The 23012-nt window shown below is 44.6% G+C and overlaps 1 long non-coding RNA gene and 1 pseudogene across 2 annotated transcripts; both read right to left on the minus strand.

Annotated features, from left to right (window-relative positions):
* Window positions 1–2665: 2665 nt before the first annotated feature.
* On the minus strand, window positions 2666–3577 carry LOC125525989 (E3 ubiquitin-protein ligase SINA-like 10; annotated as a pseudogene).
* Window positions 3578–18258: 14681 nt separating this feature from the next.
* On the minus strand, window positions 18259–21633 carry LOC147960576 (uncharacterized). 2 transcript variants are annotated; one of them, XR_015611274.1, is made up of 4 exons: window positions 21375–21633; window positions 21173–21307; window positions 20485–20538; window positions 18259–18486 (listed from the first exon to the last, which is right to left on the minus strand). It is a non-coding gene; the product is annotated as an uncharacterized LOC147960576 (long non-coding RNA). The 2 variants fall into 2 exon arrangements; XR_015611273.1 differs by lacking the exon at window positions 18259–18486 and having other exon boundaries at window positions 18493–20538.
* Window positions 21634–23012: the final 1379 nt, after the last annotated feature.

A 23012-nucleotide genomic window follows, 5' to 3' on the forward strand; every position in this document is an offset into this window, starting at 1 on the left:
TACGCTCTTCTTCGAATCCGCTCATACTACTCCATCCGTCACTGTTTATAGAGCGCGCTTCAGAAAAAGAGAAAATCTCTAGGACCAAGGCGACTAGCGATCAGCCTGAAAAATAGCATTGGTAGTTATAGCACGTCGTCTATTACTAGAGGAAATAATGCGTGCACACATGCATGCAGTGCTTCCACCCCGGGTACACACATGCATGCACGTACTCCACTCCGTAGTACTACATCAAGAGAAAATTGCGGTTACCACGCCCTAATTAATTGAGCATTAAACCAAACACATCTAAAGTCTCTCTGGTGGTGGAAATGCATTGAGAGAAATGCATCATAATGAAGCGCGTCCTGTAAACTGTGACGGAGGGAGGAGTAGTATGAAGGTGCAAAACCAAGTACGTGTATGGCCAGTTGATCAACGCACCTCCTCTTGGCATATCACTGACATGTGGGACCGGAGTGTGAGCAAACCGATCTCAATTGACGGCAAAATGGGCACCCCGCCATTCCTTGAGAGAGACGAGGAGCGAGGACACATAGACGGGCTCACACGGAGGCCAAGATATATTCGAGCATGGTTGATCGGTATCATCATTACATATTGGGCTGCCGTTTTCCGCCCTTCTCCGGAATAAATGTGTACTTTATCAGAGATTAAAAAAATAAGAGTACAGAGGCTCCACCATGCGGTTCTAGTAGTAGTACTACTCGTACTACTAAACCTTGCGCTTGGCTCTTCGCCTCTTCATGAGGTCGAACAATGATGGTACTCCGCATGTTTGGTGCTATAGTGTATGCCTCTGGCAATCTGACACCGAATGAACTGATGCATGTCCACCGCCTGGGCGAAGGTACGTTGCATTAGTCAAAAGGTGTAAGCGAGCTTCACCTTGTCCTACAAGCTTCTCCTCGTTCTATGAGTTGACGGGACACACCAACAAGTAGTGCTAGTCCATACTTCCTCCTTTCCGGTTAATATGGCTTAATCTTTTTTGCGGGTAAATGAGAGAGCTTTATTCATATATAAGCATTCTTAGGACGATCAGCCAAGAGACTGGTCACTAGGAAGTGAGGTACCCCGCAAAAAAAGTAGGAAGCGTGGTGTTTCATCAAGCCAGCTCTCGGCCACATTCAAAGTGCAGCAAGCACGGTTCGCACAAAGATGCGCCGCAAGGTTTGCTGACCTGTTTACATGCTGAATAACAAAAAAAGAGGAAATATTTCCGAGCGCTCCTATTTGTAACAGGATATGAGCCAGAATTAAACGAGAATTGTGGCGAGTGTTCCATGCAATCAACTTCCATTATCACATGCGAGAACCCTCGAAGAGAACCAAATGTGTTGAAGATTGCTTTATCACATTTTAAAAATATAATAAGCCTGCAGACGCTCCTCCATCCGGTTCCTAGTACTACCTCTATAGACTATAGTAGTAGTACTAGTACTAGTAAACTTTGCGCTGGGCTGTTCGCCTCTTCGGGAAGTGCAACAATAACAGTACTACTAGTATAGTGTATGCTTCTGGCAATCTGACACCGAATTAACTATTGCACGTCCACCGCCTGAGCGAAGGACAGCTTGCATTAGTCAAAAGTTTCTCCTTGTCCTGCGAGCCACCGCGCACAAGCTTATCCCGTCCTGCAAGCTTCTCCTCGTTCGGCAAGTTGACGGGACATAGAAAAGTAATGGTAGTCCATACTGACTCCTCTCCGCTTAATATGGCTTAATTTCAAACGAGATAAATACACTGTCTGTCACTGAATATTTGTAAAAATACGGTCAGTGGACTTCATAATACGCTCATTGCACTCAATATATACATTTTCCGGTGTTTATACGGTCACTAGCTCACCCTGGCTGGGTATGTGTGTGCATGCACGTGTAGGTTGAGCACTTGAGCATGACCATGTGTGTTTCGTCGTGTGCTCGGACATGCATGCATTAGGGCGTCGCGCGCGTTTTTGTGTCCATGTGTACGTGTGACCGTTGCATACACGTAGGGGGAGTACGTGTAGGGGCCACTAAAGGAGCAGTCAAATCACACAGTAAGTTAGTCGGAAGAAGCAACCATCATTTCACTATTCAATGACACGTACGCAATATAAAATGGTTTATATGGAGAGAAAAAGAAAACCACTATATATACACTAGCAGGAGCCTAAGCTACAAGCCTGCTTGCTTGGGTTGCTCTCTTCACAAGCATAGAACGACGGTGGCCACACCGCTGGTCACATATCCGGCCTAATCCCGCAGCTAGGGGAAGGGAACAATGTTGTGCATAGACGCAGTCGACATCGGCGTGGGAGAAAATCCACAGTCAATGCGTCCCAATCGGGGGTCACCGCGGTATGGGCCAATGTCGTGTCCCAACCGCCCTTCTAGCTACAGCCCGACGTCCGTTTCGAAAATATTAGTGCATGTCAACAAGAATTCTGTTCCGTTTCAGAAGAAAAGCATATAAGCTGTTACTTCTTAAAAGGATCTTCATATCCAACAGACACAAAATATCCATTCAACTATTCGAAATTACTTTCACTGCTGATCTGATGTCGAGGTAATTGCTGCATCGCCACCAAAACCCACCATCTCTTAAGCTAAAGTAGACCGATCTAACCCCTATATTAGCATATTACTAAGATAAACAAAAGGCACTTTAGAATCATTTAAGACGTGAGCTTGTCAATCTGAATGTGGAGGGACACCAGCTTAGCCCCGGCCAGCAGCTTTGGTGGAACTATGAAGAAGGTCAGCTCCTGCACGGCGACGTCGCCGGGATCCCTGCTGCTTGTCACCTCCATTTCCACCTTGACGGAGTCGGTCCTGCCTTTGGGCTCCCCCGGCGGGCTGTTCGCCCACAGCTTGGCCACGTAGTGCGGCAGTAGGGATGCCCCCGCTCTGATGCAGACGACCGACACGGCGATAGGCACGCCGATGTCGAGCACGCCGCCGACCAAGAAAAACGCGCGGCCGTCCTCCTCCGCGAATAGCAAGAGCCGTGGCTCCGACAGTGGCACTTGCAGCTGGAGCGCCTTGCCATACTGGATCCTGTGCACGGGCTTGGGATACACGATGCTGATGTGGTGGGAGAGCACCGGTGGCGGGCCTTCGTAGCCGCAGACGGGCACGGGGCATTTGCAGGGTGCGAGCGGACACACGCTCTGGTGATCGGCGAGCTTGTGGTAAGTGACGAGAGCCCACAACCTTCATGCGGGCACTCCACCCTCACCGAGGAGAGGACGGCGTCCACCGCCGTGTTCCGCACATCGAAGCCACCGTCGCGCTCGCACTTCTGGCAGTGCCGCTGGTTCCCGCGGCGCTCGACGTGGCAGTCTGCGCAAGCTAGGTGCCCTCCCTTGCACTGCACAAATCAATCGAACAACACATCAATCAAGAAACCTGCACCTTGCTCGATCAGCCGAACGGACAAGGTGTATTCGAACCTCATACACTAGAGGCTTCAAGGGGCGGAGGCACAAGGGGCAGTGGAGCAAGATGAGGTCCATCGAGACCATAGAGAGCTCCATCGTCGGGTCATGTTCCATCTGCATGATCTCTCCCTCCTCGTGCACAACCATCTCTCGATTTATTAGGGTCGGGGCATTACAAAGCTTTACCGTCACATATTCATACTACTTCAAGGTGCATTAAATCAACACATGCAAGTATCAAAAGGAGAGTCACAGCATGCATGCATGCATTGTAATTAATGCATCGGTAAACGCAAATTATTGAAATATATCGAGTGCAGTGCTTTGATGTGTTGCGTCAACTCGTACAAGACCGAGAAGTTTGATTACTACAACGCCCTCTCGCCTTAACCACAGCTGTCTTTGGCTGCATGACAGGTGGGCCACCGACCTGTTGGGCCCACCTATCATGGACGCAAAGGCAGGAGCAGTAAGTCAATGAAGCTACGCCCCTCCCTCGCCCACGAGCGTGGTGGCTGGCAGGACTAGGAGAAGCTTTCGTTCGCTACACGCTATCCCTCCCGCAGGCGGTGGACATGCAGCAGTTCACTCGATGTCAGTTGGCCAGAAGCATACTATAGTACTCCTCCACTGCAGTAGTACTCCATCATTGGCCCTGTTTGAATCCACGGGTCAGAGTTAGTTTGGGTTAGTTTGGTCTCAACTAACCCAAAAATATCCAAACAGGAGGGTTAGTTTGGGTTAGATGCATCTAACTCATCAAAAAAATCTGTCCCACCCAAGAGGTGCTTATTTGGGTTAGTTCTTCTCAGGACCACTAAAAAAACACCTTTTTCTCTCGCTCTTCCCGAGGCAGATCCCTCCTCACTTCCTCGAAGCTTCTTGTCCTCTCCCTCCCTCCCTCTCGCATCGCCTGTGAAGGCGCCTCGCCGTATCCGTGCTCCTTCTAACCCTGCTATCCAAACATCTTTTTCGTTAGAGTTAGTTTAGGGTTATTTCTGGATTAGAATCTAACTCTAACCTCTAACTGAGTTAGACTATCCAAACAGGGCCATTGTTCGACTTCCCGAAGAGGCAAAGAGCCAAGCGCAGCCCGAACGCTCGTGTGGCAGTTGATGGAAATATGCCCTAGAGGAAATAATAAAGTTATTATTTATTTCCTTATATCATGATAAATGTTTATTATTCATGCTAGAATTGTATTAACCGGAAACTTAATACTTGTGTGAATACATAGACAAACAGAGTGTCACTAGTATGCCTCTAATTGACTAGCTCGTTGATCAAAGATGATTATGTTTCCTAGCCATTGACATGAGTTGTTATTTGATTAACGGGATCACATCATTAGGAGAATGATGTGATTGACTTTACCCATTCTGTTAGCATAGCACTTGATCGTTTAGTTTGTTGCTATTGCTTTCTTCATGACTTATACATGTTCCTATGACTATGAGGTTATGCAACTCCCGTTTAGCGGATGAACACTTTGTGTGCTACCAAATCACAACGTAACTGGGTGATTATAAAGGTGCTCTACATGTGTCTCCGAAGGTACTTGTTGGGTTGGCGTATTTCGAGATTAGGATTTGTCACTCCAATTGTCGGAGAGGTATCTCTGGGCCCACTCGGTAATACACATCACTATAAGCCTTGCAAGCATTGCAATTAATGAGTTACTTGCGGGATGATGTATTACAGAATGAGTAAAGAGACTTGCTGGTAATGAGATTGAACTAGGTATTGAGATACTGACGATCGAATCTCGGGCAAGTATACTGATGACAAAGGGAATAACGTATGTTGCTATGCGGTTTGACCGATAAAGATCTTTGTAGAATATGTGGGAGCCAATATGAGCATCCAGGTTCTGCTATTGGTTATTGACTGGAGACATGTCTCGGTCATGTCTACATAGTTCTCGAACCCGTAGGGTCCGCATGCTTAAAGTTTCAATGACGGTTATATTATGAGTTTATGACTTTTGATGTACCGAAGGTTGTTCGGAGTCCCGGATGTGATCACGGACATGACGAGGAGTCTCGAAATGGTCAAGACATAAAGATTGATATATTGGAAGCCTATATTTGGATATCGGAAGTGTTTCGGGTGAAATCGGGATTTTACCGGAGTATCGGGGGTTACCGGAACCTCCCCGGGGGCTTAATGGGCCTACATGGGCCTTACTGGAAATAGAGGGCAGTAAGGGGAGTGTGGGGCGCTCCCCCCCCAAGGCCCAAACCGAATTGGTTTAGGACAAGGGGGTCGGCCCCCTCTTTCCTTCTCCTCATCTCCCTTTCCTTCCCCCTCTCCTACTCCTACTAGGAATAGGAGGAGTCCTACTCCTAGTGGGAGTAGGACTCCCCCTTGGTGCGCCTCTCCCTGGCCGGCCGCCTCCTCCCCTTTCTCCTTTATATACAGGGGTAGGGGGCATCCCATAGACACAACAATTGATCATTTGATCTTTTAGCCGTGTGTGGTGCCCCCCTCCACCATAGTCCACCTCGGTAATACTGTAGCGCTGCTTAGGCGAAGCCCTGCGTCGGTAGAACATCATCATCATCACCACGCCGTCGTGCTGACGAAACTCTGCATCAACACTCGGCTGGATCGGAGTTAGAGGGACGTCATCGGTCTGAACGTGCGCTGAACTCGGAGGTGCCGTGCGTTCGGTACTTGATCGGTCGGATCGTGAAAATGTACGACTACATCAACCGCGCTGTGCTAACGCTTCCACTTTCGGTCTACGAGGGTACGTGGACAACACTCTCCCCTCTCATTGCTATGCATCACCCTGATCTTGCGTGTGCGTAGGAATTTTTTTGAAATTACTACGTTCCCCAACAGTGGCATCCGAGCCTGGTTTTATGCGTTGATGTTATGTGCACGAGTAGAACACAAGTGAGTTGTGGGCGATATAAGTCATACTGCTTTCCAGCATGTCATACTTTGGTTCGGCGGTATTGTTGGATGAAGCGGCCCGGACCGACATTACGCGTACGCTTACGCGAGACTGGTTCTACCGACGTGCTTTGCACACAGGTGGCTGGCGGGTGTCAGTTTCTCCAACTTTAGTTGAACCGAGTGTGGCTACGCCCGGTCCTTGCGAAGGTTAAAACAGCACCAACTTGACAAACTATCGTTGTGGTTTTGATGCGTAGGTAAGAACGGTTCTTACTAAGCCCAGTAGCAGCCACGTAAAACTTGCAACAACAAAGTAGTGGATGTCTAACTTGTTTTTGCATGGCATGTTGTGATGTGATATGGTCAAGACATGATGCTAAATTTTATTGTATGAGATGATCATGTTTTGTAACCGAGTTATCGGCAACTGGCAGGAGCCATATGGTTGTCGCTTTATTGTATGCAATGCAATTGCCCTGTAATGCTTTAATTTATCTCTAAGCGGCAGCGATAGTCGTAGAAGCATGAAATTGGCGAGACAACAATCATGCTACGATAGAGATCAAGGTGTCGCGCCGATGACGATGGTGATCATGATGGTGCTTCGGAGATGGAGATCACAAGCACAAGATGATGATGGCTATATCATATCACTTATATTGATTGCATGTGATGTTTATCTTTTATGCATCTTGTCTTGCTTTGATTGATGGTAGCATTATAAGATGATCCCTCACTAAATTATCAAGGTATAAGTGTTCTCCCTGAGTATGCACCGTTGCGAAAGTTCTTCGTGCTGAGACACCACGTGATGATCGGGTGTGATAGGCTCTACGTTCAAATACAACGGGTGCAAAATAGTTGCACACCCGGAATACTCAGGTTAAACTTGACGAGCCTAGCATATAACAGATATGGCCTCGGAACACAGAGACCGAAAGGTCGAGCGTGAATCATATAGTAGATATGATCAACATAGTGATGTTCACCATTGAAACTACTCCATCTCACGTGATGATCGGACATGGTTTAGTTGATATGGATCACGTGATCACTTAGAGGATTAGAGGGATGTCTATCTAAGTGGGAGTTCTTAAGTAATATGGTTAATTGAACTTAAATTTATCATGAACTTAGTACCTGATAGTATCTTGCTTGTCTATGTTGATTGTAGATAGATGGCCTGTGCTGTTGTTCCGTTGAATTTTAATGCGTTCCTTGAGAAAGCAAAGTTGAAAGATGATGGTAGCAATTACACGGACTGGGTCCGTAACTTGAGGATTATCCTCATTGCTGCACAAAAGAATTACATCCTGGAAGCACCGCTGGGTGCCAGGCCTGCTGCTGATGCTGCTGATAACGTTAAGAACATTTGGCAGAGTAAATTTGATGACTACTCGATAGTTCAGTGTGCCATGCTTTACGACTTAGAAACGGGACTTCAACGACGTTTTGAATGTCATGGAGCATATGAGATGTTCCAGGAGTTGAAGTTAATATTTCAAGCGAATGCCCGGATTGAGAGATATGAAGTCTCCAATAAGTTCTATAGCTGCAAGATGGAGGAGAATAGTTCTGTTAGTGAACATATACTCAAAATGTCTAGGTATCATAATCACTTGACTCAACTGGGAGTTAATCTTCCTGTTGATAGTGTCATTGACAGAGTTCTTCAATCACTGCTACCAAGCTACAAAAGCATCGTGACGAACTATAATATGAAAGGGACGAATAAGACTATTCCTGAGCTCTTCGCAATGCTAAAGGCTGCGGAGGTAGAAATCAAGAAGGAGCATCAAGTGTTGATGGTCAATAAGACCGCCAGCTTCAAGAAAAAGGGCAAAGGGAAGAAGAAGGGGAACTTCAAGAAGAACGGCAAACAAGTTGCTGCTCAGGAGAAGAAACCCAAGTCTGGACCTAAGCCTGAGACTGAGTCCTTCTACTGCAAGCAGACTGGTCACTGGAAGCGGAACTGCCCCAAGTATTTGGCGGATAAGAAGGATGGCAAGGTGAACAAAGGTATATGTGATATACATGTTATTGATGTGTACCTTACTAATGCTCGCAGTAGCACTTGGGTATTTGATACTGGTTCTGTTGCTAACATTTGCAACTCGAAACAGGGGCTACAGATTAAGCGAAGATTGGCTAAGGATGAGGTGACGATGCGCGTGGGAAATGGTTCCAAAGTCGATGTGATCGCAGTTGGCACGCTACCTCTGCATCTACCTTCGGGATTAGTTTTAGACCTAAATTATTGTTATTTGGTGCCAGCGTTGAGCATGAACATTATATCTGGATCTTGTTTGATGCGAGACGGTTATTCATTTAAATCTGAGAATAATGGTTGTTCTATTTATATGAGTAATATCTTTTATGGTCATGCACCCTTAAAGAGTGGTCTATTCTTGTTGAATCTCGATAGTAGTGATACACATATTCATATTGAAGCCAAAAGATGCAGAGTTGATAATGATAGTGCAACTTATTTGTGGCACTGCCGTTTAAGTCATATCGGTATAAAGCGCATGAAGAAACTCCATACTGATGGACTTTTGGAACCACTTGATTATGAATCACTTGGTACTCGCGAACCGTGCCTCACGGGCAAAATGACTTAAACGCCATTCTCCGGAACTATGGAGAGAGCAACAGATTTGTTGGAAATCATACATAGAGATGTATGTGGTCCGATGAATGTTGAGGCTCGCGGCGGGTATCGTTATTTTCTCACCTTCACAGATGATTTAAGAAGATATGGGTATATCTACTTAATGAAACATAAGTCTGAAACATTTGAAAAGTTCAAAGAATTTCAGAGTGAAGTTGAAAATCATCGTAACAAGAAAATAAAGTTTCTACGATCTGATTATGGAGGAGAATATTTGAGTTACTAGTTTGGTCTACATTTGAAACAATGCGGAATAGTTTCGCAACTCACGCCACCCGGAACACCACAGCGTAATGGTGTGTCCAAACGTCACAATCGTACCTTACTAGATATGGTGCGATCTATGATGTCTCTTACTGATTTACCGCTATCATTTTGGGGTTATGCTTTAGAGACGGCTGCATTCACGTTAAATAGGGCACCAACAAAATCCGTTGAGATGACGCCTTATGAACTGTGGTTTGGCAAGAAACCAAAGTTGTCGTTTCTTAAAGTTTGGGGCTGTGATGCTTATGTGAAAAAGCTTCAACCTGATAAGCTCGAACCCAAATCGGAGAAAAGTGTCTTCATAGGATACCCAAAAGAGACTGTTGGGTACACCTTCTATCACAGATCCGAAGGCAATACTTTTGTTGCTAAATTCGGAGTCTTTCTAGAGAAGGAGTTTCTCTCGAAAGAAGTGAGTGGGAGGAAAGTAGAACTTGATGAGGTAACCGTACCTGCTCCCTTATTGGAAAATAGTTCATCACAGAAACCAGTTTCCTGTGACGTCTATACCAATTAGTGAGGAAGTTAATGATGATGATCATGAAACTTCAGATCAAGTTGTTACTAAACCTCGTAGGTCAACCAGAGTAAGATCCGCACCAGAGTGGTACGGTAATCCTGTTCTGGAGGTTATGTTACTAGAGCATGACGAACCTATGAACTATGAAGAAGCGATGGTGAGCCCAGATTCCGCAAAATGGCTTGAGGCCATGAAATCTGAGATGGGATCCATGTATGAGAACAAAGTGTGGACTTTGGTTGACTTGCCCGATGATTGGCAAGCCATTGAGAATAAACGGATCTTCAAGAAGAAGACTGACGCTGACGGTAATGTTACTGTCTATAAAGCTCGACTTGTTGCGAAAGGTTTTCGACAAGTTCAAGGGATTGACTACGATGAGACCTTCTCACCCGTAGCGATGCTTAAGTCTGTCTGAATCATGTTAGCAATTGTCGTGTTTTATGATTATGAAATTTGGCAAATGGATGTAAAGACTGCATTCCTGAATGGATTTCTGGAAGAAGAGTTGTATATGATGCAACCTGAAGGTTTTATCGATCCAAAGGGAACTAACAAAGTGTGCAAGCTCCAACGATGCATTTATGGACTGGTGCAAGCCTCTCGGAGTTGGAATAAATGCTTTGATAGTGTGATCAAAGCATTTGGTTTTATACAGACTTTTGGAGAAGCCTGTATTTACAAGAAAGTGAGTGGGAGCTCTGTAGCATTTCTGATATTATATGTGGATGACATATTGCTGATTGGAAATGATATAGAATTTCTGGATAGCATCAAGGGATACTTGAACAAGAGTTTTTCAATGAAAGACCTCGGTGAAGCTGCTTATATATTGGGCATTAAGGTCTATAGAGATAGATCAAGACGCTTAATTGGACTTTCACAAAGCACAAACCTTGACAAAGTTTTGAAGAAGTTCAAAATGGATCAAGCAAAGAAAGGGTTCTTGCCTGTGTTACAAGGTGTGAAGTTGAGTAAGACTCAATGCCCGACCACTGTAGAAGATAGAGAGAAGATGAAAGATGTTCACTATGCTTCAGCCATAGGCTCTATCATGTATGCAATGCTGTGTACCAAACCTGATGTGTGCATTGCTATAAGTTTAGCAAGGAGGTACCAAAGTAATCCTGGAGTGGATCACTGGACAGCGATCAAGAACATCCTGAAATACCTGAAAAGGACTAAGGATATGTTTCTCGTTTATGGAGGTGACAAATAGCTAGTCGTAAATGGTTACGTCGATGCAAGCTTTGACACTGATCCGGACGATTCTAAATCGCAAACCGGATAGGTGTTTACATTGAACGGTGGATTTGTTCGTTGGTGCAGTTCTAAACAAAGCGTCGTGGCGGGATCTACGTGTGAAGCGGAGTACATAGCTGCTTCGGAAGTAGCAAATGAAGGAGTCTGGATGAAGGAGTTCATATCTGATCTAGGTGTCATACCTAGTGCATCGGGTCCAATGAAAATATTTTGTGACAATATTGGTGAAATTGCCTTGGCGTAGGAATCCAGATTTCACAAGGGAACCAAACACATCAAGAGACGCTTCAATTCCATCAGGGGTCTAGTCCAGGTGGGAGACATAGAAATTTCCAAGATACATACGGATCTGAATGTTGCAGACCCGTTGACTAAGCCTCTTCCACGAGCAAAACATGGTCAGCACCAAGGCTCCATGGGTGTTAGAATCATTACTGTGTAATATAGATTATTGACTCTAGTGCAAGTGGGAGACTGAAGGAAATATGCCCTAGAGGCAATAATAAAGTTATTATTTATTTCCTTATATCATGATAAATGTTTATTATTCATGCTAGAATTGTATTAACCGGAAACTTGATACTTGTGTGAATACATAGACAAACAGAGTGTCACTAGTATGCCTCTACTTGACTAGCTCATTGATCAAAGATGGTTATGTTTCCTAGCCATTCACATGAGTTGTTATTTGATTAACAGGATCACATCATTAGGAGAATGATGTGATTGACTTGACCCATTCCGTTAGCATAGCACTAGATCGTTTAGTTTGTTGCTATTGCTTTCTTCATGACTTATACATGTTCCTATGACTATGAGATTATGCAACTCCCGTTTACCGGAGGAACACTTTGTGTGCTAACAAATGTCACAATGTAACTGGGTGATTATAAAGGTGCTCTACAGGTGTCTCCGAAGGTACTTGTTGGGTTGGCGTATTTCGAGATTAGGATTTGCACTCCAATTGTCGGAGAGGTATCTCTGGGCCCACTCGGTAATACACATCACTATAAGCCTTGCAAGCATTGCAACTAATGAGTTAGTTGCGGGATGATATATTACGGAACGAGTAAAGAGACTTGCTGGTAACGAGATTGAACTAGGTATTGAGATACCGACGATCGAATCTCGGGCAAGTAACATACCGATGACAAAGGGAACAACGTATGTTGTTATGCGGTTTGACCGATAAAGATCTTCGTAGAATATGTGGGAGCCAATATGAGCATCCAGGTTCCGCTACTGGTTATTGACTGGAGACATGTCTCGGTCATGTCTACATAGTTCTCGAACCCGTAGGGTCCGCACGCTTAAAGTTTCGATGACGGTTATATTATGAGTTTATGAGTTTTGATGTACCGAAGGTTGTTTGGAGTCCCGGATGTGATCACGGACATGACGAGGAGTCTCGAAATTGTCGAGACATAAAGATTGATATATTGGAAGCCTATATTTGGATATCGGGAGTGTTTCGGGTGAAATCGGGATTTTTACCGGAGTACCGGGGGTTACCTGAACCTCCTCGGGGGCTTAATGGGCCTACATGGGCCTTAGTGGAAATAGAGGGCGGCTAGGGGAGTGTGGGGCGTGCCCCCCCCACCCAAGGCCCAAACCGAATTGGTTTAGGGCAAGGGGGCCAGCCCCCTCTTTCCTTCTCCTCCTCTCCCTTTCCTTCCCCCTCTCCTACTCCTACTAGGAATCGGAGGAGTCCTACTCCTAGTGGGAGTAGGACTCCCCCTTGGCGTGCCTCTCCTGGCTGGCCGCCTCCTCCCCTTGCTCCTTTATATACAGGGGCAGGGGGGCACCCCATAGACACAACAATTGATCGTTCGATCTTTTAGCCGTGTGCGGTGCCCCCCTCCACCATAGTCCACCTCGGTAATACTGTAGCGGTTCTTAGGCGAAGCCCTGCGTCGGTAGAACATCATCATGGTCACCACGCCGTCGTGCCGATGAAACTCTCCCTAAACACTCGGCTGGATTGGAGTTCGAGGGACGTCATCGGGCTGAACATGTGCTGAACTCGGAGGTGCCGTGCGTTCGGTACTTGATCGGTCGGATCGTGAAGACGTACGACTACATCAACCGCGTTGTGCTAACGCTTCCGCTTTCGGTCTACGAGGGTACGTGGACAACACTCTCCCTCTCGTTGCTATGCATCACCATGATCTTGCATGTGCGTAGGAATTTTTTTGAAATTACTATGTTCCCCAACAGCAGTTTCATGTGTAGAGTAGTCCAGGATAGTGTGTACCTGCCTGTAAGCTTAAGGGCCTGTTTGGTTCCATATAAGTCGAAAAGTGAAAAAGTGACTTATTTTGCCAAACAGACCCAACTTATAAGTCACCCCCTTTTGCGTGGGTCCCATCACCTTTACATAAAAAACAAGGTGAGAAGGTGTGGTTAGGTGACTTATAAGTCATATGACAAGCAAACAGGCGTGACTTATAAGTCACTGGTTTTAAGTCACCTGACTTATAAGTCAGGTGATTTATTGGAACCAAACAGGCCCTAAAATTGTTGGGGTCAGCTCCATGCTATATTTTTTGGTTAAAATAATCTTCTGGCCCTACCTGTCATCCTGGTGATTCTAGTTTGCACGCTCATCTGGTCAAGACAGGAATATATATTTTAATTTGTGGTGGGGTAAATGTCAGAGGTTGCAGCAAATGGAGTATTGTACACTGCGGGTGTTTCAGCCACGTTTAGAGGCAACCATGTGGGTCCAGTGCTATGATGTATCGCGTCAACTCGTACAACGAGGAGAAGCATGAATTTACTACTACTACATGCCTTCTCCCTCGCCCATGCGTGTGGTGGCTCGCAGACGAGGACAAGCTTTTGCTTATCCCTCCCACTCGCGGTGGACGGACATGCAGCAGTGGATTCGATACTGTAGAAGCATTAGTAGTAACATCATTGTTCGTCTTCTCGAAGAGGCGAAGAGCCAAGTGCAACCCGAACGTGGCAGTTGCGAACCTTGGAGCACGCATATAGCCAGGCTCTTGCATGAGACAAAATTGCTATGTGAGCCCACTATTGTAGTACTACTTGCTAGTATAGCCCTATAAACCAGACAGGAGTATTTGCCTTTCTAGAGATTTCAACAAGTGACTAGACTGCACCGAGACGGAGTGCATATGGAGCAAAATTAGTGAATCTGCACCGTAAATAAATACTACGTAGTTCTCTCGTTTTCCTCTCGGCCTTGGTCGCGGTGCACAATATTGAGTATACTATTACTATCATCTTGAAATTTACGAAGTCACTATAGGCACCTCATCGTCGACGGGAACGTCTCCTGACACGCGATAGACGCGAGCGGCAGTCGCCTTGCCTCCATAGGTGCTTGAATGCCAAGGAGGGAGAGGGTAGCGGTTCTTGAGACGTTGAACGGTCAATGATGCATCCTCAAATTACTCTACATACAGAGGGAATTAATTGGAGAAGCAGAATAGAGCCAGCACGATGTGGATGTAACAGAGTTTGGATTCTCATATAAAGGTGCCCCACCACTCCAATCCATCTACTCCTTAGTCTCTGTGCAACACTGCTCACTCCAATCCAAGACCAAGTGACCAGGAGCCAGAAGCACCTATGGAGGTGATGGTCACGAGCGGCAGTCGGCTATGCCAAATCATCCTAGGCGCTGGCCTGTGGCCCCGCTCCGCGCAGCGTTTCTAGACGGTGCTGGCGACCGCCGGCATCGTAGCCCTCACAGACGCCGGCTTCGCCTCTCGCATGGAAGACATGATGGTCAACTCCATCCGCAACTTCGCCGCCGTCATGAAGCGTGTAGCGAAAGCTCCTACTAGTCCTGCCAGCCACCACACTCATGAGCGAGGGAGGGACGCAACTTCATTGACTTACTGCTCCTGCCTTTGCGTCTATGACAGGTGGGCCCAATAGGTGGTTGGCCCGCCTGTCATGCAGCCAAAGGCAGGTGCAGTTAAGGCACCAGAGCTCAGTCCGCAAGGGAGAGGGCGTTGTAGTAATCAAACTTCTCGGTCTTGTACGAGTTGACGCAACACATCAAAGCACTGCACTCGACATAAGTCTTTTTACACATTTCAAATGGACTACCATATACAGATGCATGTAGACATATTTTGCTTCGTATGTAGTCACTTGTTGCAATCTCTAAAAAGACATATATTTGGAAACGGAGGGAGTACAACGCATGCATGCATGCCGTGACTTCCCTTTTGATACTTGCATGTGTTGATTTGATGCATTTATGCATGTCCCAGAAAATTAGGGCTGTTTGGATTGTGACTATGTTTGTCTTATGTTGCCACATTATTTTTCCCACACTTTCCTAACTTGAGTTGCTCAAATTGTTAGACACACTTTGGCTTGCCTAAGGGAATCTTGCCACACTTTTTGTGTCTATGACATGTGGGGTTCACTGCTAATAAAAAAATTCTTGTCTTCGGTGTGGCTAATAAAAAAGACTTATATTTAGGAGCGGAGGGAGTAGAAAATATAAATAATAATGCATGTTGGGGCAACCCACGTTTCCGATAATTTTAGCCGTGGGCTTTTCACAATTTTTATGAGGGGGTGGTTGTTCATTTAATGGAGGGACTTGTACCAGACTTGAACGATACAAAGTGCGACCGGCACACCGTAACACCACTTGGAACAAGCGGGTAGCTATCTCAAAAAACAATCAACAACTAAAAAACGGCGACCTGGCACGTAGTACCCAATTTTAAACGATTGTTTTGATGGAGTGAAAAAGGAAAACTACCCACTACGTATATATAGGCCAGAGCCTCCGCGCTTGCTTGCTAGGGTTTCTCTATTCACACACTCTCATCCTCTCCAGATCTAAACAAGATAGGGGTGGTAACACTGTCTTTCTCCCTAAACACTGTCTTTCTATCCTCACCGCTGGTTACAGATCCGGATGTATCCCCCTCCGCCGGTGAAAGGAGGAGGGGTAGCGTTTAGGCCGTCGTCGACAGCGAGGGAGGTGATCCACTGCCAGCCACACCGTTATCTCTGGCTGAGCGCCGGTGCGAGAGGTCCTCCAATCCCTTCGTCGTTACCCAAGTGTGGGCGGATCCGGCCTCCCGCCACCCACCTATCCACATCCCAACGACCTTCAGGTATGTCTTCCTTTGAAACCTCCTTAGCTCTACTTCCCCAGCTCGCTACGTCGATGCATGTGCATCATTTTCTACCTCTCGGCCCCTCTCGATCGTATGGTCCAACGTCACCTATTTTTTTCTTCTATTGTTAGAGGTAAAGCTACTTCATGGAGTCGAATCTTGTACTTGGTTCAAACAAGAAATAATGTGGGGGTGGGGGAATTTAGTATGTAGTACATCGGACTTGGTACAAACAGGAAGGCAAGGGGGTGAAAGTAGTACAGACTGGTCATCCAACCGGTCTCTTGGTCGAAAAGGGAAATATAGGGATAACACTGTACACAGTGGTATGACCAGGACTATATTTTCTATCCACACATAGGAGTAGGTGGCTAGAGTGAACAAAAATGGGACCAACCTAGATATGTTTCTTGGATGTTTGTTTCTCGGGGCAACAAACTATGAATCACCACTTTATGCCCCCGTTTAGGTACATGGTGCTGGACTGCTGATGCACCCATGCCCTTATACCAAATATTTAGTTGTTCTTAATCTAATGCCCCTGGTAAAATGAAGCCATGCCACTATTATAAGCCATGACAAGTTTAGCCAAATGTTTTTGCCTGTAATTGTTTGAGACTCTGACTGTTTCCTCTGTAGCTTTTTGTGCAAACAGGGATATCCATTTCACCTGGTTGCTATTGTGACCTTTTGGTGCACTGCACAAAACTCTTTTTAAAAGAAGTGAATTTTTGTTGTTTAACTGGAATGTCAGAATGGAATAGTTGGTTCATTTCGGTGGAACTGCACAAAGGGAGATCAGTGTTCCAATCCTCATCATCCATATTGGCACGATAACCTTCCTTTAGGTAAGAATGATATTTAATGCATGTGTTCATCTCTATTTTTGCGACTGCCATGATAAAATAATGCTATTTTTACTAGTACACTTGTACTCCCTCGTTGACAAAACCAATTCTGAAGTAGAAGGCCAATCATGTACTTTGTTTCACCAACTGGTGAGGAGACTGAGAAACAGAGCAAGAAGAGGAAGAAGAAGAGTAAGCAGTGCTAAGGCGATCTTGCTGAAGCCAGAGGCCTTAGTCGAGGCCATTCAAGGGCTCCGACAATGAATACCTTACATGTGAGACGATCCTCCAGGGTGCCCTTCCACTTCTGCTGTCTCACTTAATTAATTAGGAGTACTTAAGTACCACTAATTTATTGCTACCTAATTTTCCTGTCGGAGTTAAACAAATCTTTAGTAGCACCCTATGCTGAATCATGTACGTGTGTATGTTTGTCTATGAGGTAAATCATGTGGTGGAGCAGGGAGGGAATGCTAACTTTACCCATTAAGATAATGAGGGTGCTTCTATTTGTTAGTGTATGTTTCATCAACTAGTCCACTATTACAGTAATCTCACTCTCTCAATATATGTGCCAATAGGGATGCTTGATTTTGGCGGAACTGCACAAAAACTTTGGGTGCTTCATTGCCTCGACAGCTTCCTTCCTTTCCTGTTAGTCGCTAATCTCGGCTTGCGTTCTTCCTTTGCTATCAGTTGCTTGGCTTATCTCGGCTTCCAGCCAAAAGAAATAGTAATTGATATGCTACCTCACACAGGTTGGTACTGGTCTTTATCCGGATTATCACTGCAAGAAATTTGTTAATACATGACAGTCTTAGTCCGTCACGGACCAGCCAAAAATTGTCATGCGTGCCCATCCATGACGGACCAGACGTCCGTCATGTATAACGCGTCATAATTTGACATCGTACCTTTCATATGACGGTTCTTGGCCGTCATGGATCTGCCCCAGGCCTGCCAAGCCCAAACTAGGCTATGACGGAACAAGCCGTCACCGATTTACATGACGTGGCTGCAACGTGAATCTAACAAGGCGTCTACGTGGCCGGTGTTGTAACCAACTAAATTAGGGATTTGCCCAATATTTTTGGTGGACAGTCAAACCGGTTGTTTTTTAGTCCAACCCATTGCCAATTTTTTGTACATCATGTTTTCTCTATGTAACACAGTTTAATACAAGATAATTAAATTGGATTCATTCAAGAAATGCAATTGTTCACATGACAATACAGAGTTCCAACAATCTAGTCTGATTGAAAAAAATGCTTAATATAAAAACTTACAAGCATATCTAGAAAGCCCTATAAGCATTTAAAAAAAATGAGTAACACGACTTCAGATAAAATGGACTACTAGCTGATTTTAATCTCCAACACTACACCACCGCTTCAAGGCAGCTATCCGGACCCAAATAATCCATACTAAAAACTTCAATCTCCAGTGACACGGATTAATTGCCAAACCTGCATAGAATCAAAACACATACAAAATTATAATAAGCTATAAAAGCCAGCTCCCAAATGAATCCAGAGTAATCATATTAGTTGGTTTCCCAAGCAATCATCCATGGACACACCACTTCTATATTAAGGTATGACGTAAATGTGGGCAATGCACGTGAAGAAAAGCATACTAGTTACAAGTTCAAAAAATTATTCTATAAATGTGACATTTTATCATCCAAACATTGAAAGGTCAACATCATTTTAAAACAAACGGATGGATAGATCATTTCTTATTCATAAGTACAACAACAAAAAATCAAGTTCATATGCTCATGAAAGGATTATTTATACAACTATATTAAGAAGTCAGGTAATATAGTTCTACAAATAATCCTCTGCTGTAATTCGACATCAAGGAAGTAATGAAGTTCATGTCAAGGGTTTCACTTTGTGTCACCTATTTGAACCAAGTAAAAGCAATCAGACAATGATTAGCATGCTAGAGAAACAATGAGTACAACACGATGAAGATGTACTTGCATCAGCGTTGTTTGCAACCATATTAAAACAAAAATTAAAGATTCAATCTGAAATGCAAAAGAATAAGGAAGAAATAATTTTCTATACAAGCGATCAGATGAAAATTATGTAAAGAAAATTCTGCCAGCATATACACTGTACCACACCATTCCTTAACAAACAGGAATGACAGTAAACAAGTGATAGAGATTAACTTCAAGATAATTAACAAAAACTAGTTTGTTTGTGGAGTACTAAGCTCTGTACTTGTTATTGGGTAAAAAAATCAAAATCTGTACTGTAGTGAACTATGAACCAAGAAAATAATTCATAAACAGTAACTAATAGTTAGGAAAGCGCAGCTTGAATTCATCATGCTTCGCTTATATTCAAGGACGGGTAACAAATAAGGGATGTTTACAAGTGATTTTCCCAAAGCAGACAAGGTTGCCATCCTCTACTCTTATCTCCAAATACACAAGGAGCGAACATGCATGCCATGATCAAAAAATAAATGACTGTAGCAATAACAGCAAATATACCACAGTTGCTCTAGAGCTATGATTAATATGTACAGATGTAATCAACATTTGATGATACTCCCAGGTAAATGCCATTATTGATGTTAAAAGTTTGCGGGTGAAATACCACCAAAACAAGAAACTTTTCTGTTGAATCTTGAAACAGAGGAAATCTTGTTGAGAGAGATGTTGGGACTAATCTTGTTATTGGTGCTAATTTAGATTATTTGTTTTTGTTGAGCCATGCATGTAGTCGTGTCCAGCTACTAGACTGCGGGTGTGTACTCATGTGAAGATCAGCTAATGTGTGTACACGCAAGTTAGTAGTGGAATTAGATGAGTTAGTTAGTAGCTACATGAGAATAGGTCTTGGTGCATCCGTGAGTGGATTTGTGACTCTACCGGTGTGCCTTGCATGTTGGCCGAGTCGCATGCGTCTAGAGAAATTCCAGGAGGTGGATTAGTGCGTTAGTGGAGTAAGTGCATGAGGTGTGAGTCTTATCCTGTACTTGCTATTTAAGTTGATCAAGTGAATGAGAAAGTTTGCAGTCGTGAGGGCAGAAAAACAATGTAGTCTCTCGTATGACCAAGAAAGTGTTCTGGGCAAAGCCACTGGTCATCTTTCTTGGTTGTGAGTGTGTGTGTGTGTGTGCTTCCTAGGAGTTTCTTCCATGAGTATGTGTTTGAGAGAAACCACAAGAGGAAGAGTAATCAGAGGTAGAAGAAGAGAGGCGCTGCGAGGAGGTGGCGCCAACAAGAGAGACAGGAGAAGTCGTTACATTGAAAAACTTGTTGGTGTTCGTCATGATTTTCTGTGTCAGCCTCGAGGATCTCTGTTCGGGAAACAACATCAGCAAAGCACAACTACCGAATCACAACAAACAGAGGGAGAGAGTATGGAGGAGGCATGTCACATTTGGTACAGGGGACCTGAAGTTATGGTAGTGATGTTGAGCTGCATTCCAGGCGTCCTCACCTGACCCTTTAACCCCCGCAGCAGCTTCTCCATGGTTGGCGTTCTTAACACAACCTGATTGAAGCAAAGTGCACAAAAAAGCATGATTTTTTTTGCGTCGTCGAGGGTCTCTATTCAGCAACATCAACATTCAAAGTAGAGAAATGGAGTTTCATCTAAGCATTTAAGAAATATACATACATAACTAGTATCTGTGATTGCTATAAATGCAAAAAATTGTAATCCTGCACCGGTCGCTATAAAATTGCTACCCTTGCTTTGGGGTTCATTTTTAGCTATGTACTGAATGATGAAACTTAGACTCAGAAAAGATGAAGCTACATCTGTGGTCATGTATTTTTTGTACTTCCTTTTCTTATTGTGCAGATTGCTGTAGTTCCATAAACTGAGGCACGCAAGTGATAAACCCCTGGCTCCTAACACTATAACATACAAGACGACTAACTGAAGTATCATTAAATCAACATCATATGGAACAGATACAAAACCAGACCCGTTATTCTAGTAATAACATACAAAACCTAAATCTGGATTATCGACATACAACATTCAGAAATTGCTCCGTCAGGAAATCACCAAATTTTTTATTTTGTATATCAGAGGACTGATACGAGGAAGTACCAGGACAAGAAAATACACATTGATATGATGTATATGTCTATAGCAATGAGGCAAATGGCAGTAAAACCTTTGAGCTGATGAGCTGGCAATCATCCTGGTTGCGCCGGAATATACCGACCCATGGCGCCGGTGGGCCTCTTTCTCCACTTCGGCAGGTCCTTCGAGGCAGCAACATCACCAACTTGACAAAGTTGAATCACGGCTACGAAACCGAATCAAATCGAATCAGTGAGAGAAGGGGAGAGGGAGGCGCGGGGAGAAGTGGGTACCTAGTGGATGAGCTCCATGAGATGGCCACTGGAAGGACCGCTGCAGATCTGGCTGTCGGCTACTCGATCTGTTCTAGGAGAGAACGTCAGGAAAGGATGGGGGACAGGGCCGAGCCCATGAGCAAGGTGGCTGGTGGGTGCGAGCGGCGACGATGTGCCATTGCTGGGTGGTTGAGGTGGAGGCGGAGGGGAGGAGGAAGATGGATTGGGATGGGTGTGGCTCTAGGAGAGGAGGGGGGAGGTGGTGGGTGGCGGCGATGGGGAATCAGGAGGGGCTGTGGAGGACCGAGAGAGGAGGGGGTTATGGTTAGGTTTTTATATGGGTAAACATTCGTCGGGCTTTAGTGGGCTTTGGCGGGCTTGCGGGGCTGTACGAGGCCGTCCATGAAAGTTTTGAAAACGTCAACGAAAATCCGTCATGGATTAACAGGTTTCTTGTAGTGTATTGTGCTTGTCATATGTATTGATAATTTGGTATTGTGCTACTGTTTGTCGATTTCATCAAGGAGTAACTTGGAGCCTGAACTCGCAGGCAAATCATTGCATCGGGTGATTTCAGTAGAACTGCACAAAAAGATCAGATGAACAGGTACTTATGATGCTGCTATGTGCTCCAAAGTTCACTGAGACAAGCATCGATGTTGACAAGAAGAAGTGACTATATTCATTCGAGTATCAACCGGTGTCAACCAATTGTCAAACTCCAAGTATTAGGAGAGTGAACGCCAAAAATATTGCTTGGCGCATAGCCTAGAAAAACGCAGTACAGTCTTTGGTCCCAACTTGTGCCTTTTGGTTATCTGCACATATGGTAGCGAACTGTATGGCATGGAGTCTAGAGATTCCAGACAAGTTGGTTGACGCGTATATTTATCTGGCACTTAATCAGTCTACACACCAGGGATGCTCCATTTCAGTTGAACTACACAAAAAAATTGGGTGGTTCATTTTCTCAACCGCCTCCTTTCTTGTCTGCAATGTAGAATTTTGGCGAGATACAGGACCAAGATGAGCCAGTAAACTAGTTGGATGAAAGTAGTGGCCAAGTTGCTCAAACCTCCCTCGGCACGAGGCCACTATTTGAGGATAAACCTACAAGCAAAGTTCAGATTGTCTGTGCTGCCTCTTATGTACTCAACAGTTTACTCGTAGAAGCATTAATTTTAGCAAGAAGTACCTCTGACTGAACACCATTTACCAGTCTGCAATGTAGAATTTTGGCGAGCTACAGGACCAAGATGAGCCAGTAAACTAGTTGGATGAAAGTAGTGGCCAAGTTGCTCAAACCTCCCTTGGCACGAGGCCACTATTTGAGGATAAACCTACAAGCAAAGTTCAGATTGTCTGTGCTGCCTCTTATGTACTCGAAAGTTTACTCATACAAGCATTAATTTTAGCAAGAAATACCTCCGACTGAACACCATTTACCAGTCTGTACCCTAGGTAATTAATGTTTGTCCATGGATCATATTGGCTGTGATCTCAATCATTTGGATGCATAAACATACTGAACATGTGTATATCTGAATCTTTTTGTGAATTATCTATGAATATTGTTCTGTGATCTATCAATCATTTGGATCCATAGACATGCTGAACTTGTATATATATGAATCTTTTCAGTTGTTGATAGTGAAT

This window comes from Triticum urartu, chromosome 7A (genome assembly GCF_056163025.1).
Source record: "Triticum urartu cultivar PI428250 chromosome 7A, HENAU_Tu73, whole genome shotgun sequence".
NCBI classification, from domain to species: Eukaryota; Viridiplantae; Streptophyta; class Magnoliopsida; order Poales; family Poaceae; genus Triticum; species Triticum urartu.